The sequence below is a fragment of the Erpetoichthys calabaricus genome, chromosome 11 (assembly GCF_900747795.2).
Source record: "Erpetoichthys calabaricus chromosome 11, fErpCal1.3, whole genome shotgun sequence".
Classification (NCBI taxonomy): Eukaryota; Metazoa; Chordata; class Cladistia; order Polypteriformes; family Polypteridae; genus Erpetoichthys; species Erpetoichthys calabaricus.
The window spans coordinates 1,912,893-1,932,540 of NC_041404.2; the positions used below are offsets into that span (position 1 = coordinate 1,912,893).

Consider the following 19,648-nt stretch of genomic DNA (forward strand, 5'->3'; position numbering starts at 1 on the left):
AGTCCAGTCTTCATCTTAGGTCACTGGATAGCGTCCATGTCACTCTAAAGATTTGGACCTTTGTCCTTTTGCAAAAATATTGGGAGAGCCACACACCCCTTTCCAGTGACCTCATGCTGTCCCAATCCATCTACTGACTTCACAGGAAGAGTCACTAGAGACATGAATGTCACTGCCAAGGTAAGTAAACCTCTTACCTACTAGGTTGGCCAGTGACTATAAATTGGTGCAGCATTAGTAAGTGTGAGTGTATTAGTAAATTCACCTAATGATGAATTGACAGCCTTTCCAGGATCAATTACCTTCTGTCCATTGTTGGTAGGATAGATTCTGGCCACTCATACTGCAGGCATTAAGTGGAGTAAGTTAATATTTAGATTAACTATTTTTAAAAATCTGATATTTCCCATTCATCTATGCCATTGCTGTATCGATAATGGTTATTGGTTGCATACTGATGGAAAGACCTTCTGTGTGGAGTTTCCATTTTCACCCACCTGACACAATGTTGACATGCTGATTGTTGACTTTTGATGATCCCAGATTTTCATCTTTTGATTTGTATTGTGTATGTATATGTGTGGCGGCACAGTGGCGCAGTGGGTAGCGCTGCTGCCTCGCAGTTGGGACACCTGGGGACCTGGGTTCACTTCCCGGGTCCTCCCTGCGTGGAGTTTGCATGTTCTCCCCGTGTCTGCGTGGGTTTCCTCCGGGCGCTCCGGTTTCCTCCCACCGTCCAAAGACATGCAGGTTAGGTGGATTGGCGATTCTAAATTGGCCCTAGTGTGTGCTTGGTGTGTTTGTGTGTGTCCTGCGGTGGGTTGGCACCCTGCCCAGGATTGGTTCCCTGCCTTGTGCCCTGTGTTGGCTGGGATTGGCTCCAGCAGACCCCCGTGACCCTGTGTTTGGATTCAGCGGGTTGGATAATGGATGGATGGATGGATGTATATGTGTTGTGTAATAGACCATGATGTACATTAGGTTTTGTTTTTCAAATCAATCATTTATCTGTTGGTGCTGTTTTCCTTCTGTCATTTATTTTGTAAAGCACATGTTAAAACTTAGAAAGTAAGTATTCATTACCATATATAATTATACTTTACTCTTATTTACTTATTACATCAGTAACACATAATAATAATAATAATAATAATAATAACAACAACCTTGGCAGTATTAGTAGTAGTAGAAGTGGAAGCACCTGTAGCAAAATAACAGTAGCACCAGATGTAATACGTAAGTTCTAATAGCTGTAGTAGGAGCGTGTGTGATTATTAACAGCCATAATTTATTTTTCTGCTTTTAAAATTACTATGTAGAACGTGACTTAAGGAAATCGATCTCCATTCTTTTATCGTTCATTATTAAGTTAACATAAGTGTTCAGAAATGGTGCACGCCATTCTCAAATAAGGCAAAGTAGATTTGATTGATCAAACTTTTATAAAAAAACGAGAATCTGCGATTACTCGGTAAACAAATAGGCGCTGTAGTTATCTGTCTATCCCTGCGCTATTTTTAGAAGCATTTCCCTGCAAAGTGAGAAGTGGCAGAGCTTGGAAACTGGAGAGGGAGAGAGAGAGAGTGGGTGGAAAAATGAGAGAGCAGGAGAGGGAGAGGAAGAGAGAGAGAGAGAGAGAGAGAGAGAGAGAGAGAGAGAGAGAGATTTCATACATCTAATCACTGGAGGAACTACATGTTTCGATATCAAAAGGACGTCTGGTGAACTACCACCTCTGCTCTAAGACACATTAAATCGAGGTTAGTACTATTTAAATAAGAATTTAACAACCCCGTGTTTAGCACTGTAAACCTTTGAACTGAACGACTTTTAAGTCTTAACAGCAAAGACCCATTGTGCCTTTCTAGACATTCACTTGCATCAGTACAATACGGGATCGTTTGTAAGAGCAAGGCGTGAGCTTCCCGTTTCAGCACCATTTCTTAGTGACAGCGCCTGCTCCTCTGTTTCTCTACACGGTTATGGCTCCTGCATGCCGCTCGAAAGAGCTACCGTTCAACGGCCGCATGTTGAACACCGCCTATTTCCTGGATGCATCTACGCCTTTAACGATGCACTTATTGCTTGTGAATGGATTTACTAATGCTAATTTCTTTCATCTCGAGATTACTGGATTAAACGTCTTGAAACGCCCACGTTTAATTAAAAAGTGTCGGAGACAGACAGAGAGAGAGAGAGAGAGAAAGAGGTAGAGACCGAGAGAGAGAGAGAGAGAGAGAGAGAGAGAGAGGTGTGGATTACAAAAGCGATATTACTACTTGTATCCCTTCATATTTTGGTAATCTGTTGTAATTGTTATTTGGAATAATACACCGACAGAGTAATCGTTCTCTACCTCTTCTTGATTTATAATTGTCAAATGCTGTTCACGCATGCCAACTCATTTTTTAATACCTACAATTTTAATCCTGCTGTGTCTCTATTTACTTTTATTTTTCTCATCTTCTCATTTTCTTTTATGTTGCTTTCGAATTTTACACTTCAGCAACTTATAAAGTACCTTATTTCATTTTGCACTCTAGTATCCTTTTCCTTTAAAGCATAGCTAACTATATTTGGAATTTACCTTGAAGTGTTATAATAAAGTTTGAGAGGCTATTATACAATTAAACCATTTATCCTTGACAACAGATTTAATTTGTGTACTCATGAAAGTGCAAAGAGGTTGCATGTTGTTCAAATACAGCGTTCAGTAGTTGTCTGTGTAAAGTTTACAGGTTCTCTCTGTGTCTATGTGGATTTTCCTCTCACATTCTAAGATGTGTTTGTTAGGATGGTTCCAGGTTGGCTTTGTGCGTTTCTGTGCACTAATGGAACAGGCAATGGATTAATTCCTCATACAGGAAAGATTGTTGTCTTCTGCTGATTGAAATAAGTGGGTTTATGAATGTCTTATGTATAAATGAGCAACTTCTAAGAAAGCAGTAAAATAATTTGTATTTTTTGTTTTTTACATTATCACTATAACCTACCAATGTAACGTTGCCACACCAGAGTGCCTAAAAGTAACAGGAATGAAAAGAACAGTAACTCTTAGTAAAAAAAAATAGTGGTTACAATTGGGAAAATAATATTATTTTTTATTTCTCTCCCAGAATGTAATTTCCCTCTTCTTTGAAATGCTTCACACTTATTAATTACTGATGTGATTAGAAAACGGGACCAGAGTGACCTCCATTTATCATTTGCTTCAGGTTGAAGTGACAGTACATTAATCGTCTACCAAAATCATACTACTTGCCTTACAAGAGTTATGTTTTTATGGGTGATGATAAATAAAACTCATACATCCTTCATTGCTAACATCCCTAAAACATTGGATCACAAGCTGCTGATACTTCATGGATTTAATTTACTGTTGGTTTGGAAAGGCACAGAGAGTATTATAAATGTAAACTTACTTATAGGTGTTCTCAGAATCATAACCCTAATCAGTGAAATCGTTGCATGTGCTAACTCATTTTTATGCTCTTTTATTCCATATAGTGTAATGTACAGCAGCCTGTAGTTTAACTACAGTAGATCTGCAGGGGTCACTGGATTCCTAGTGCCCTGCAAATGCGTTCAAACCATATAAATGTTTTCAAAGGGTGATAAGTTATGAAAGAAGATATGTAAGCATCTTATTTCAGTTTGTATTTTTATTGCACTCTTACATACTCAAAGCAGATTTTTAAATATATAATAGTGTGAACGTTTTAAGTCACTATCACATGTTGTACATAACATTTTGAATGTTTAGGAGTCACACTGTTGAATACGGAAAGAATGAAAATGAATGCTAAAGAACATTCTAAGGAAATGAGAGATAAGGAGTAAATGTGTAATTTAGGGAAAGGTTACATTACAAAACTGTTTCAAAGTGGTTTTCCCTCGGAGCACAGTTGACTCAACAATCTATAAATGGAAGCTTCTATACAATGGCTAGAAAAAAAATGTTTGTTAAAATTCAGCCTACTAACAAAAAGCTGACTTGTGAGAAATCCCACTGAGATGCCTGCAATCCCCTTGAAAGAACTACAGAGATCTGTTACTGAGTGAGGAGTAAAGGTGCGTCGGTTAACTATTACCAAGGGCTTTGCATAATACTGGCCTATATTGGAAAGTCAAATTAATTTTTATTGTCATGTGTGCAGAGTACAATGACATTAATTCTTGCATATGTACACAATATATACAATATATGTATAAAATGAATACCTCTTCATTTTTAGCATGAGTTCCTGTGGAGCAACCTTGTGACATATGAGAAAACAAAATCTATGAATCTAATGGTGAGATTGCTAATGATCCTGCACTGTTTCACAGAGAAAGAAAAGTGAGATGGCTGAGGTCATTAATAATGTTGTCTGCTTTTCTAAGATAACATGTATTAAATATGTCCAGTAATATTTTGCGCCACCTTCTCTGTCCTTTCCGCTGCTTTGGGGCAGGGCCATCTTAACGGCATTATAGCCCCCCGGGCAAAGCAGTGCACTGGGTCCCCTACCTACACAACCATTCAGCAAGTCACAACATACATAGATTAGCATGGGGCCCCCGGGCAACTGCCCAGCGTGCCCAAGCATTAAGATGGCCATGATTTGGGGTCTGGATCTGTGCAAGTGCCATGCTGGTATGTTATGCAGATAGTGAGTATGGATGTCACTGTACTACTGTAACAATTGGTGAGCATAAATGGAAATATCCTAGCCTTCCTCACATGTCCAAAGAAGTAAAGAGCTGTGTGTGATATCTTAACTATAGCTCAGATGTAAAAGAAATGTTTCAGGTTGTCAGAATGATGATAGCCCCAACCCACTCCATAGCATCTCTTTTAATGTAGATGGGAGTGTGGTGTGCCTTCTGCTTGGGGAAGTCAGTGGCCAGTTTTTTAGTTTTCATGGCAACATGGGGAAGATTGTTGTCCAGCACCAATATATCAAAAGATAAATCTCTTTTGATCAGCCCAGATAAACCTTGTGAAGACTATGTACAGTATGTCCAACTACTGCTGTACTTTGTCTCCAGCTTATTGCTGTGCTGATATTTAGCAGCTTTAATTGTTTTCCTGAGTTTATAACTGCATTTATTGTGTTACCATATCATTAGTCTGAAATGCATTTAGTAAATTTCTGATGTCATTAATGGCCCATAATTTCCTTTCAGTAAAAATATGAACTGTTTTTGTAGACACAAAGTAGTGTACAATTTTGTTTTTGGTGAATCCACCCAGAATTGATGAGAAATATCTAACTATATTCTGTGGCAATCCTACATTTTTTTAATTCCAACTCTAGTTTGGCATTGAATCACTTTACATTCCGGCTCCTCTCATGATTGTAAACTGGAGGCAGGAGTACCAAGAGGTTGACTGACTATCAAAAGTTATTGTTAGAACATTAGAAAAGAATAGACAACAACAGGCCATTCAGCTCAACAAAGCTTGCCAGTCATATCCACTTAATTATTCTGAAATATAATTAAGTTGAGTTTTAAAGGTCTCTAAGGTCCTACTGCCTATACCTTACCACTTGGTAACTTATTCCATGAGTCTAGGATTCTCTGTGTGAAGAAAAACATCCTAATGTTTGTATGAAATTTATCCTAACCAAGTTTCCCACTTCAAATTCTTAATGAATGGCTTTTGTGCTATCATATTGTTAATTGATCATTTTTTGTTATTGTAGTTTTATAGCTCTTTACTTGTGATGATTAACTTTTATAACCTATCCTGCTACACTGTTTTTGCTGCTAATTACCTCCTTTAGAATTAATTTGAATTGACTTGCTCTTGAAGACTCAGACCCCTTTATTATTTCTTTTTCCTTAATTAGCAGCCAAACAATAATGAGATACAAAATGAGCCAAAACATGACCAGCAAACTGTGTCCATCATACAATATCTGAAAATAAAAGAAGGTGAAGTTCTCAGGAAAGCTAATCTTCCCAGGTCCCCAAAACATTTACTAGTGCTCTTAGAAATGAGAATATCAACAATTTTGGAAATGTATGCTGTCGCACAATGAGAGCAGCAACAAGCCATAGAATTAAAGAACAGGTTTAATTAATAATGAGACTTTGCACCTAATTAAACAACTAGTTGGAGTGAAATTGATTGGTGTTTGAGGCCCTGGCTTAGTTGGCCTTCTGTTCACTCACTCATTTCACATTTAATTTCTGTTTGGGTTCCATTTAATCGCCCTCTTCTACACGGTGGTGTGCTGGGGAGGCAGCATAAAGAAGAGGGACACCTCACGCCTGCTCTATTGTAGGCACAGAGCTGGACAGTTTGACATTCGTGGCAGAGCGAGAATCGCTGAGCAGACTCCTGTCAATCATGGAGAATCCACTGCATCCACTGAACAGTATCATCTCCAGACAGAGGAGCAGCTTCAGCAACAGACTGCTGTCAATGTCCTGCTCCACTGACAGACTGAGGAGATCGTTCCTCCCCCACACTATGCGACTCTTCAATTCCACCCAGGGGGTAAATGTTAACACTATATAAGATTATTGACTGTTATACCTGCCTCACACTCTCCACCTTGCATTTTTTAACTTGCACTGCATTTTTATCACGTTTTAATTAATATTGTTTGTATCAGTATGCTGCTGCTGGAGTATTTGAATTTCCCCTTGGGATTAATAAAGTATCTATCTATCTATCTATCTATCTATCTATCTATCTATCTATCTATCTATCTATCTATCTATCTATCTATCTATCTATCTATCTATCTATCTAAGTATTGTATATATCAATATCATTTCAGTTGCTGTTCCACAATGTTTGCATATTGACTATCAATTATAATAATGCATTAACCAATGCATTTTCAATGTGACCCCTTATTTTTTTCTAATTTTGATATTCCTGAAAGCATTAATGTTGATGCATAGCTTCTTCCCGAAAACACCACCAACTTGAATAAAGCAATGAAGAAATTCAGGGGAACAAATCTTTAAAAATAAGTCAATTAAAATTAATTAGAAAGAGGTTAATTAGCAGCAAAAACAGGTAACTAATTAAGAAAAGGGTTAGAATGAAAATCAGCAGCCACTGGGGCCCTCCAGGATCAGAGTTGGGGACCCCTGCTCTAGACTGAAGTTACTTGATTATGTTGACTTCCTTTGTAAGTAGCTTTGCATAAAAGTATCTGCTAAGCAAATAATTATAAATGTAGTTGTGTTCTTGATGAACCCATTTTAAAGTAAAAATCTTGATCCACTGTCCTAATTCCTTACATAATTTCTAACACTTGAATCATGCTTCCCTCTTAAACTTCTTTTGCTTAAACTGAAAAGGCTCAGCTCTTTTAATCTTTCCTCATAACCCATCCCCTGTAGCCCTGGAATCAGCCGAGTCACTTTTCTCTGGCCTTTTTCTAGCATTTCTTTAGATTAGGCATATGCAGTGCGTTATAAAACTGGTCTTTTTACTTGTACTCTACATATTGTGCTATCTATTTTACTAAACCACAGTTAATTTATGCACGGCGGATGCACCAAGGCACATGCGCACTGCGGCCTTGGCGCCCGCCCCAGAGTCAAACGCAATGGCTTCCCAGAGTCAGTAGGTGGCGCCCAGACAACACAACCTGTACAGACATGGATACAAACAATGAACAAAGGCGCCCACACAAAGAAACCGCTTTAGTTCAAATAGGGTTATTGAATTAAATGGAAACATTACCATGCCTACGACCTGTGAACTACACCTGAGGTAAAGCGTGCACGCCAGGTTGTACAGCCGCCCGGACGCGACCGCCCACACCACTGCATATACCCTCCATGATATGTCATCACGCAGCGGCTTCCCACTGAGCCGCATATTGCGCCGTGGTGCTCGCCCCAGAGTCAAATGCAGCGGCTTCCCAGAGTCAGTAGGTGGCGCCCAAACAACACAAAGATCACATAACGGTCACAGACTCAAATCCAGCGGCTTCCCCGACTCAGTGGCTGGCACACGAACACCACAACCTGTAAACTACACGTGCTGTGCTCCACTCTGCCAGCAGTCAGTGTCAGCAAAGGCAACAGAATCACGTCTCCACAAAACGAAACCGCTTTAGTACAGATATGCTTATTGAATTAAATGACATTTCGCCAGACGTACCCACCCTCCATGATATGTCATCCATCCAAATATCGGACGGAACAGAAACTGATTACCATTCTTGGATTTCCGATTCGCTAGCGAATCGCGGGCTTACTTGTATAACCTAACATTCTGATAGACTTCTTAATGGCTTCTGAACACTGTCTGGAAGTTGATAGTGTAGATTCCTCTATGACTCCTAAATCTCTCTAATAATGTGTACTTTCGATTTTCATACCTCCATATGTGTATTCAAATCTGACGTTTTTACTTCCTACATATAATACTTTACATTTACTGTCATTGGCCACAGATCTAACCAAGCCTGTATGCTGTCCAAGCCCCTCTGTAATGATTCAATGGATTCTAGATTATCTGTCAATCCACATAGCACGGTGGAAAATTTAATCATCTTGTTATTTATGTTCCTGTTCAAATCATTTATATATATTAAAAATAGTAGCAGCCCTACCACTGACCCCTGAGAAATACCACTCTTAACATTACCCAATTCTGATAAGGTTTCTCACACTATAATTCTTGTGTTTCAGCTAATTCTGTACCTATCTACATGCTACACCCCATAATTTTTAGTTTGATATCCAACTTCTTATGTAGTGCATTGTTAAGATGATTTCTGAAAGTCAAGATAAATAATATCGTTTGCACCACTATGATCAAATGCTTTTCTTGCATCCTCATAGAATTCCAGCATGTTAGTAAAACATAACCTCCCACATCTGAAACAATGCTTACTGCTCAGTAAAACTCCTGTTCTTGCCATATGTTGCTAAATTTTTTCTTTAACAATTCCGTCAATTATTTCACCTGCGATGCACATTAAGCTTACTGGCCTATACTGTAGTTGCTTGTATTGCCCTTTTTATTTAATGGAATAATATCTACAATTTTCTAGTCCTTCAGAATTTATCCAGTGTGTAATGACTTCCGATATATATGCATCAAGGATTTATATATGTATTCACCAATCCCCTAAGCACTCAAGGGTAAATGTTATCTGGTCCTGGTGATTTGTTGGCATTGTTTTTAAATTATTTTTTCTTTATAACTGAGACATGGTTTAGTGATAGTGAACTAAGTCTACTTGATGAACTTTCTTCAGACAATTGAACATTTTTTAGCTTCCCTTAGAACTGTGGGTTATAGTGGGAGTTTAGTGATTGTTTTTAGAAATAGTATTACGTGTTGACTGTTGACAGTGAAAGATTTTTCCATTTTTGAGGTGTGGTTATGTAAAGTGGAATTAACAAATCCATTACTTTCTGTTCTTGTTTATAGGTCCCCAAAAATTCAATAAGAATTTTACTAAAGACGTCTCAGACTTTCTTTTATTGTCCTCATTTTGATAATATTCTCATTTTAATATTTATGTTTGTTGTCTATCTGAGCCTTTAGTTGAAGAATTGTTGCATTTGAAAGAATCCTTCAGCTTAACTGAGTTAATCAAGGGCCTTACACAGGTACCAGGTCATACACTTGATCTTTTGTCACTAGGCCTTCTTGTAAAAATATTTGAAGCCTGTGTGTCTGATCACAGTCCTGTTGTGTTTGAGGCTACTCTTCCTTGAGTAGTTTCTAAACCTCACAGGTCCTTGAATTGCTCCTGTTTTTTTAACCCCTTTCCTGACACAAATGTTTCACATGACTTCAGAACTGTTCCTTCGTCTCATATTGTTGAGGGTCCACTTTCATACAAGGGATCGGTAGATCTGGTAACTGTATTTAATTCCACCTGCTCAGACATAGTTTACTCTGTTGTTACACTTAAAGTCAGGAGGCCTATGCACAAAGCTCAGCCCTGGCTCTGTAGTGAGTCTTGTGCACTTAGGCAGAAATGCAGAAAGGCAGAGTGAAAATGGAAGAAAAATAAGTTCCAGATTTCCTTTGGAATTTTAAAGACCTGTTTGACTAATTATCAGATATATATTAAAACCACTGGGGCTTAATAATTTTTCCTACATCATCTCCAAAAATTCTCATAGTCCTAAAGTGTTATTTAGTTCAATAAATTCAATGCTAAACTCTCACCTTTCTACCTGTTCCGAAGTAACTATTGAAAACTATGAAAAATTGAAGCTTTTTTGTTGATAAAATGAACACAGTAAGGACTAACATTGTACGTTCCACTCATGATCCCGCTAAGCCAAGAGTATGTTTCTATGTCTTGAACCACTTAAAGCCTGTGTGTCTTACCTATTTAATCAATAGCTGCTTAGTAAATGGTACTACTCGTTCTTATTTTAATCATGCTGTGGTGAAGCCTTTTATAACAATGCTTAATTTACATCACTAAATTCCAAATAATTTAAGACCCATTTATAAATTGCCATTTTTATCCAAAGCATTGGAAATGTTAATTTTTTTCGTCTTTCCTTGTTCTTAATTAAATATGACATTTTCAAGGCTTATCAGTCAGAGTGGATAAATTCAAATACCTAGGATCAGTGGTAGCACGAGATGGAAAACTAGATGCAGAGATAGCCCATAGAGTGCAGTGTAGATGGAACAACTTGAATAAAGTATCTACAGATTGTATGACTGAAGAATTAAGGCAAAGGTTAAAGGTAAGATTTTTAAGACAGTGGTGAGACTATCAATGATGTATGGAGCTGAAACAAGGGCAGTTAAGGGAGTGCAGGAGAAGAAGTTAGATGTAGCAGAAATGAGAATGTTGAGATGGATATGTGGAGTTAAAATAAAGGACAGAATAAGAAATGAGATAATCTGAGGTACAACAAAAGTAGGAGAGATATCTATGAAAGTACAGGAAAGTAGGTTAAAGTGGTATGGACATGAAGTGAGAAGAGACAAGGAGAATTAATATGTGGGCAAAAGAGTAATGGGAATTGTAGTACAGGGGAAGAAAAAGTGAGGGAGGCCAAAGCAGAAGTGGATGGATAAACTATAGGCAGATCTGAAGAAAAAGGGCATGAGTGGCAAAGAGGTGCAGGACTGAGCTGTTTGGAGAATGCTGATCAAGCACATAACCCCCACGTAGAAGAGTTAAAAAATGAAGAGGAAGAAGATTAGTCAGGTTTCAGGGCACACTATAATACAGAATCAGACCTTCTTAAGGTGTTCAATGCCTTACTATTGGCTAGACCTAAATGCAGCCTTTGATACCATCAATCACTCAATCCTCTTGGATTGTCCTCTGAATGTGGTTAGTGTTTACTATAGTTCCTACTTAAGAGATAGGACTTTTCAGTGAAGATTGGTGGCTTTTCTTCTCCTTTAGCACTTGCCATCTGTGGTGTTCCTTAAGATTCCATTTTGAGCTCTGTCTTGTTCTCTTTGTGTATGCTTCCTTTAGGATCAATTTATATATCTGCCACTAATATATGATGAATCTGTAAATGCCATTATTACTCGTTTAAAAGATGTTAAGCATTGGATTTCAAAAAGCCTATAAAACAAATTAATGAAAGTAAAACTGAAGTTATTATATTTGGTTATATTGAGATTCTATCAGCACTATAATAATAATTTAGGACCTTTGTTGTAAATCTGCACACCCATGTTATTCAGAAATCTCGCGCCATCTTTGATCAGCTGTTTCAATTTGAGAAGCAAATTAACAGTGTGGTAAAGGGCAGTTTCTTTCAGTCAAACTGAAATCTGTACTTTCATTTAAAGACTTGGATAGTTGATCATGCTATTGCAATTTTCTCTATTTGTGCATTAGTCAATCTTCCCTATCCCATTTGCAGGTTGTCCAAAATGCAGCAGCTCAACCTGACTGGTACAAAAAAGGTAAACCATGTTTCTTCAGTGCTGGCCTCTCTTCATTGGCTGTCAGTAAAATACCAAATGCAGTTTAAAATTTCATTATTTGTCTTTTAAGCACTCAATGGTTTGGCACAACTTATATATCACAGAATTCCTTCACCCCTACTCAACTTCTAGGACTATGAGATCAACTTTTCAAAAACATCTGTCCATTTTGTTGTGTCGGTTAAAGCTTAAGGGTGATTTTTATGTGACTTCACGGTTCTATGGAATAGTCTACCCTTTTACATTTGGTTTTTAAACACTTGATATTTTTAAATCTCAATAAAAATCTTTTCTTCTCTCATTGGCATATGGAGATGATTAAAATATAGCCTATAATGATTTAGTTTGATTTATTTTTGTGTTTTATTTTTAAATTAACATTTTTGTATGTTTAATTACTTTATTCTGAAGTTGTTATTATTCTGTGTTTAGGTCAAGATATTTTGTCTTTAAATATACTTTATAAATTAAATATTGATTGATTTGTTTGATTTCAGCTTATTTAATCTAATCAGTACTTCTCCCTCTACAATTTCCAAATTACTCAGTACCTCCTTAGTAGTCCCTGTTACCGCTGGGAGGTTAGACACTTCCTCACATGTGAAGACTTTAGAAAGATCAACTGCTGTTTCACTGTCTGTATAATTTAATTCCCCTTTACTATTCTTGATGCACATCACCTCCTCCTTGACTGTTCATTTTCTAGTAAAATACTGAAAGAATCTCTGTGGGTCATCATTCAACATATCTGCCATATTCCTCTCTTACTGCTTTTTAGCTTCCCAAATATCCTTCTTAATGACTGTTCTCATACGTTTTACAGTTTGCATTGTAGTTATCAGTTTTAATCACTTTATACAGCTGTTTTTCCTTGGCAGCTTTTTTTTTTCAAATCCTCATAAACTCACTGCAGAATTTTTAAATGCCCTACTAATTCCAAATATTGGGATTTACCTGTCCTGCATTATATATAAAGCATTCTTAAAGTTTATCCTTTTTAGAATTTGCCACATCTGTTCAAAATGGTTGAGTCATAGGTGGAAAGCATCTTTTATTTAGATGTAACGGTGATTCACACCTTCTGGAAGGTTGACATACTGATGGTTTATAGGGTAAATAAATACAGCAACAATAAATAATCTCTCAGAATATAAACATTTGTATTCTGTAATGATGTAAAATAGATTGCTCAGCACAATGTTGGCATTATCTTGCAGCGAGATTAAAACAGTAGTCAGAAAAACAATGACAAACTTGGAAGATAAAATGTTTAGCTTTTGATGATTAAATATTTCAGATCAATTGGCAGTTTTTGAGAAGATTTTAACATATGTCTGCACCATGCTGTATTGAAATCTCCAGTGCAATTAACAATCTTTCTGAAAATCAATAAACATAGCACTTTCAAACCGCTCTTGACAAAGTCGGTCTTGAGCAAATGTTGTCTAGTTTGTTACCCAGTAACTGAATGCTGACCAGTTAAAAAAGTGGGTACCGGAGATTTTTTTTTTGTGTTTTGCCCTCATCTGAAGGTCTCCCCTTTTCTCCTTGTCTTTCTAGTTTTTGTTATCATGTTGTTTCTGGTTGAGTCATGCTGGTTGTGTTGGCTTAAGATATATGATGTTAGCAGTCCTGTATCTGACAAAGTAAAATTTGAAACCCTGAATGCTCGCTCCAGTGTTTAATAGGGTCTGTCAGTCATAAGTAAAAAACAATGACAATGGAATGCAAAAAACAAAGAAAACAACAAGAATATATGTACAAAAATACACCAGTCTATAATGACTAACTCCCAATATGTTGCCTCTCTTTGACACCATGATGATGTCATTAAGGAAGGTGGTGAGAACAAAACTGTTATTCCAAAAGAATCAGGCAAAGAGCTCTTCTTGTGCTACCACTGTTTGGTGTTTTCTGTAGTTATAATATTTGCAGTATTTTTTATTGGTACTACCAAGTTGTTTACTGCAACAATACTGTTGTTAGTCATTTGGGCTCTAAACAATGACTCGGGCACTGAAAAGGTATCTAATAATAATAATAATTCTTTGCATTTATATAGCGCTTTTCTCACTACTCAAAGCACTCTGCAATTGCAGGTTAAGGGCTTTGCTCAAGGGCCCAGCAGAACAGAGTCCCTATTGGCATTTACGGGATTCGAACTGGCAACCTTCTGATTGCCAGTGCAGATTTGGACTTTAGATTTATGGAAAGACATCACAGAAATTACTACCACATAATTAAAGAATTATTAAGGTTTAGCTTTTTGCAACTTTTTTTTTTAATATACGTTCTGGTTTATGTCTTAGTTTTGGTTATTTTTTTAACCTCCCGATTCACAATTTTGCCTTGAACACTTTCACTGATGAACCCTTTGAATCTTCCATTAAAAATAGCTTTACGTCTATGTCTCTCAGTCCAACAGAAACCAGTCCATCATAAACTTGATCTTCTGGAATTTACCAGCTAACTTTTGAAAACAGATTGAAACAGACTGAGCTTTTTGGCCAATATCCAAAGCACACTGCATGGTGAAAACCATCACTGCCCACATCTCATCATACAATATTTATACTTTAAAGTATGTGCTAGCCACAACATTATTTCAGTATGAGATGCAATTAGTCTTATATTATTGTTTTGAATATATTGGTCTATATCTTAATACTGTTGGCTTATGAGCTTTTATTATTTATTATTCTGTGTGCATCGGCAATATTGATTTTATACCTATTACCTATATTGGTTTGTATTCAGATAGTATACAGTAGGTCTGAACATGTCCTACTTTTGTTTGCTTTCATATGTGTATGAAATATTTCATACACAAACCATTGCATGTATAAGCCTTTGGTTTTCATATAAAATATACTGATATTTGTGAAAAAAGTCATGGTTTGCTTACATGTGGCATCAATTTTATTTAATTGTTTTATCACTTGATTTTTATTTGAGTCCTATGTTGGTTTTGATTTAACGCACCATATAGACATTGCCCAAATCTTGTGTTGCTTTATGAAGTGCAATATATTGGCTTTCACACATGTCTTGTATATGTGTGTACTATATTGATTCTTACTGTGATGGTTTATCATGTGATTTTGAGAGGTGATATGCAGTTCAAGCCAAAGCAACTGTGCTGTTAGGGCAGCCTTTGTGGAGAGGGATGAGAAGAAGAGTCAGTATGCATCTAAGGTCAGTACTTCCAGCTTGATAGATCATTCAACATAGGCAAAAACAAATTGTAATCTTCCATCCCTCTATTTTCCAGCCAACTTACTCAGTTCAGGGTCATGGGGGAGCATAGTGTATATTCCAGAAACAAGGTGGGAAAAAACTAGTCCAACACTGAGCACATTCACACATACAGCAACTGTCACTGGCACTGGACACACTTTGAGTTACCCACTAATCTGTTGTCAAATTGTACAAAACATGCATTTTTGTAATTTTTTAAAAAACATTTACATGTTTTGAATAACAGCAAAGTTATCTCATCTATAAAACCCTGACCTCAGATTGCAAACCGAGTGCGGTCTTTTTGGAGTTTACTCGTTTTTCCTGTGTCTGTACACATTTTTGTTTTCTCTGAATAAATGTGCATGTTTGGTTCTGAAAGGGTTAATTAAATATTAAATGATTACTCAACACTTTCTGAACTAAAAAGCCCACAAAACGAAGAAATTTGAAGTATGCGCATTTTGACAATCACTGATATGTGAAGTGTATGGAACTTAAAAGTAAACACAAATACAAAAATGAATCACAGAGCACAAGGACATCACAGAGCAACATGACACTGTCTGTCAACTTCAGTTGAGGTATACCTTCTTTATAGCTTAGAGCTGAAGCTACTGTTAGTAAAATATCCCATTAAAGCTATTGTGTGGTAAAAGGAGACTTAAACAAATATTAATGAGGGTGATCAGAGTTTTGAAGCAATGAACTTAGTTCAGTATTTAGCATAGTTTAGGATATTTGTGAGCAAATTAATTATTGAGATAGATAGATAGATAGATAGATAGATAGATAGATAGATAGATAGATAGATAGATAGATAGATAGATAGATAGATAGATAGATAGATAGATAGATAGATAGATAGATACTTTATTAATCCCAAGGGGAAATTCATATACTCCAGCAGCACCTTACTGATACAAAATACAATATTAAATTAAAGATTGATAATAATGCAGGTAAAAACAGACAATAACTTTATATATTGTGCTTGTAAAAACTGCCTTCTTCTGCACATGCACATTTGTAGTAGAAATACACACTGAAACAAGATGTGCAGATATTATTTGAAATACATTTTAAAATTCGTAATGGATAGGAATAATTTTGCAAGGAAAAATTTTTCCTGAAGATATGTGTTCTAGAACTGCTTTCTGTCTTCACACTGTCAAGTGTTTTTCAGTTCCAGAATAAATCAAACAGTTCACAATTTTTTAATGTTGACACTCTTATTAATTAGCATTGTACTTCTAACCTGATCTAACTTGAATAAAAGCATCCCAGCCCTTGGTTTTCTATTTATCTTTTAACTGAATTATCCCAAATCTAGGTTAATTGGGGGACCAACCTTGTACAGGGCTCTCCATTTCATGGCGAATTCATGCAGATATCCACAGTGACTCATAGAAGGCTTGATTAGTAGTTTAGTTTAGTATTAGAACAGAAGGAGGTGATGGAATAAATACGACGACAATCCTGCCTTAAGTTATCCCTCAGCTGAATATAAAATAAAATAACTTTAGTGTCAGTTAGCTTTATTACAAGTAGGCTTAGCACTAACATACTGTTTTTGACTTTGATGTTGATTTTGTGCTTTGTTTGCTTAGTTAATTTTATGATCTTCTGGATTTAACCGTGGCTGTCTTCCATAATGATTTTGCCTTTGTATTTATCTTCTGGTCTTTTAGTTCTCTCACTATAAATTCTTGAAAATACTGTCTCATAACACCTGTGCAGTTCATTATCCTATAAATATCTCCTGAGGGTTACCAAGCATTTGTGAACTAAATCCTGAATGGAAGGAGTCCTGGCTGCAGTGCTTGAAAACCATGAAGAATTCATGAGATAATTTATCAGTACCATGTAAACCTTAATCATATAGGACTGATAGTTTAGTACGATTCAAGTACTGCATAACATGCATATACTCATACTCAAACCATAAATGTTTTTGCTTGCTTGCAAATATGTGACAACTACTGTATATTTCATAGCTTACATTATTAGTATTTAAAGAGAATTTGCAAAGTTTTTTTATTGAGATATATTCAATAGTTTCCACTTGTAAAACTGTGCAAAGAGAGGATCAAAGCATAGTGCCTTTCACAAGCTTCTGCCACTAATAATTCAGACAGAAATTGCAGTCTGTGTCCTTTTTGGCATTCATCGAAAATAAATAAGTGTGTAGAACAACAGCAAACAATGAACCTCATGCAGTATGCAAAAATATAAAATCAACCTAACAGGAAGAATGGATGACACAGATCCAGTACTGTGGGTTCAAATGTAATGCAAGGTCACTCTCTGGTTGGAGTGTGCACATTCTTCCTGTGTCTTCATACAGCGTCACCAATAACATTTATTTCTGTCACACATTTTTATACAAAGAATGCTCCAAATATTGTGCTTTACAAAATGTCAAAAAGATACTGTAGTTACAAGAAAAGTGTGGTTGGGTGGTGAAAGAACAGACTGGAATCAGTCAGAGTTTTGGGAGGCCAACCGGGCCATCCCATTTATTCATTACCAGACGAAGTAAACAAAACAAAAAAGAAAAAAAAACACATAAATGTGCTGCTTCGCAGTCCAGGGTTCCTCCTTCTTGGGAGTTAGTTTTGTGCTCCACAGTGCAACTTACTCAGGTCTTCCAGGCTGCGCATCCTTTATGGCAAAACACCCGGAAAGGGTGGGGCTAAATGCCCTTATTGGGTGGTCTCTCTGAACTGTGAGGGAAGTAGAGAAACAGGACAAAGTCAGAGGTAGCCCCCTCCTCTCATCTTGGCGGGTTATTACATACCTTTCCTGAGCCCTCAGAGGAGTCCTCCGACACCCATGTTTGACAAAAGAAAAGCAAAACAAATTAGGTAAGAAAAGTAGTGAAGCTTAAGTGTTATATAACATAGAAATATAATTGGTAGAAAAATAGTGTTGTTATATGCAAATCATATTGTTAGTCTCTACAGATGAGAACGATGAGAAAGTCAGATGATCAGGAGGACAAAAAAAATCTGCAGGGGTTCCAAGGCCAAAATACCACTCATCTCCCACTGTGTATTCTACCAAACATAAATGTGGTTAAATCATTCCTCATTGTTTCCAGGCTTCATCCTAGTCCATTCAGTACTTGTTCTGTTTTCCTCCCATACCCCAAAGATATGCAAGATAGGTTAGTTGAGAATTTTAAACTTACGTTGTGTATGAGGGAGCCCTAAATCAACTGGCACGACTTCTAGAGCATTAGAAGGGCATGTAATGTTTGAAAAATGCTTGCACTTTTTGCCTTATCAGCAGATCATCCATCCATCCATTTTCCAACCCGCTGAATCCGAACACAGGGTCACGGGGGTCTGCTGGAGCCAATCCCAGCCAGTACAGGGCACAAGGCAAGAACCAATCCCAGGCAGGGTGCCAACCCACCGCAGGACACACACAAACACACCCACACACCAAGCACACTCTAGGGCCAATTTAGAATCGCCAATCCACCTCACCTGCATGTTTTTGGACTGTGGGAGGAAACCGGAGTGCCCGGAGGAAACCCATGCAGACACAGGGAGAATATGCAAACTCCACACAGGGAGGATCAGCAGATCATATGTGCCATAATTTAATCAGATGGAAAAAAAATAGAAATTCTACTTTTTTGGCCTGTAACCTTTTTAATAGCTTTTGAGTGGCAGAGGTTAAGCCCAACCACAAGGCATAACAAAGTTTAAATAAAGTTCAAAAATCCTTTAACTTCAATGGTTTTACCAGTTCACATATAGGAGAATCCCAAGACCAAAGCTAGCAAGCCCTTCTGAAGCTACTGCATGCGTCTGTGGGGAGTAGGACAAAACCCCTTAGCATGGAGGGGCAAAGGTCCAACCTGAAAAGTCATTTTAAAACAATATGTAATGTTTCTCTTTTGCTGTCATTATACCAAACACTCTTTCTTTCCATTAAATGCTAAAATTATTTTAACCCATCCATTTTCTTTCATTTTAAACCAGTGGATTGTTTTTGTGTTCCACATACTGTACATTCCTTTTTAACAACAAAAATGATCACATACTCTATAGATTCTCTTTGTTTCATACACACAGTTTTCTCAATTTACTGCATAAGCACGTCTTTTTGTGTACTACTATGTAAAGTGTGCTCAAACCTTACTATACATCTTGCTGAACTACTATACACTATAGTGCTGTTACCAAGATGGCCTTGTGCTGCAGCAGCACAATAAAAGTATGTATATCCTTAGAGATGTTTTATAGAAGCTCTGTAATGCACTGGTGGGACCTCATCTGGAGTACTGTGTACAGTTTTGGTCTACAGGCTACAAAAAAGATGGAAGCACTAAGAAAATGACCAGAGAATGTAACTAGGTTGATTCCAGGACTGCAGTTGATGCATTATGAGAAAAGATTAAAGGGTTAGCCTTTTCAGTTTAAGCAGAGGAGTTTAAGAGATGACATGATTAAAGTGTTTTAAAATTATGACTGGCATTAGCACGATGGATCAAGACTGTTA

The 19,648-nt window shown here is 37.0% G+C and overlaps 1 protein-coding gene across 1 annotated transcript in view; it reads left to right on the forward strand.

Annotated features, from left to right (window-relative positions):
* Positions 1 to 1,665: 1,665 nt before the first annotated feature.
* cplx2b (complexin 2b) overlaps positions 1,666 to 19,648 on the forward strand; it is a 201,837-nt gene continuing 183,854 nt past the window's right edge. Inside the window, exon 1 of the mRNA XM_051933832.1 lies at positions 1,666 to 1,760. The gene's annotated coding sequence lies outside the window, so the exon portion shown is untranslated. The remainder of the gene's footprint in view (positions 1,761 to 19,648) is intronic.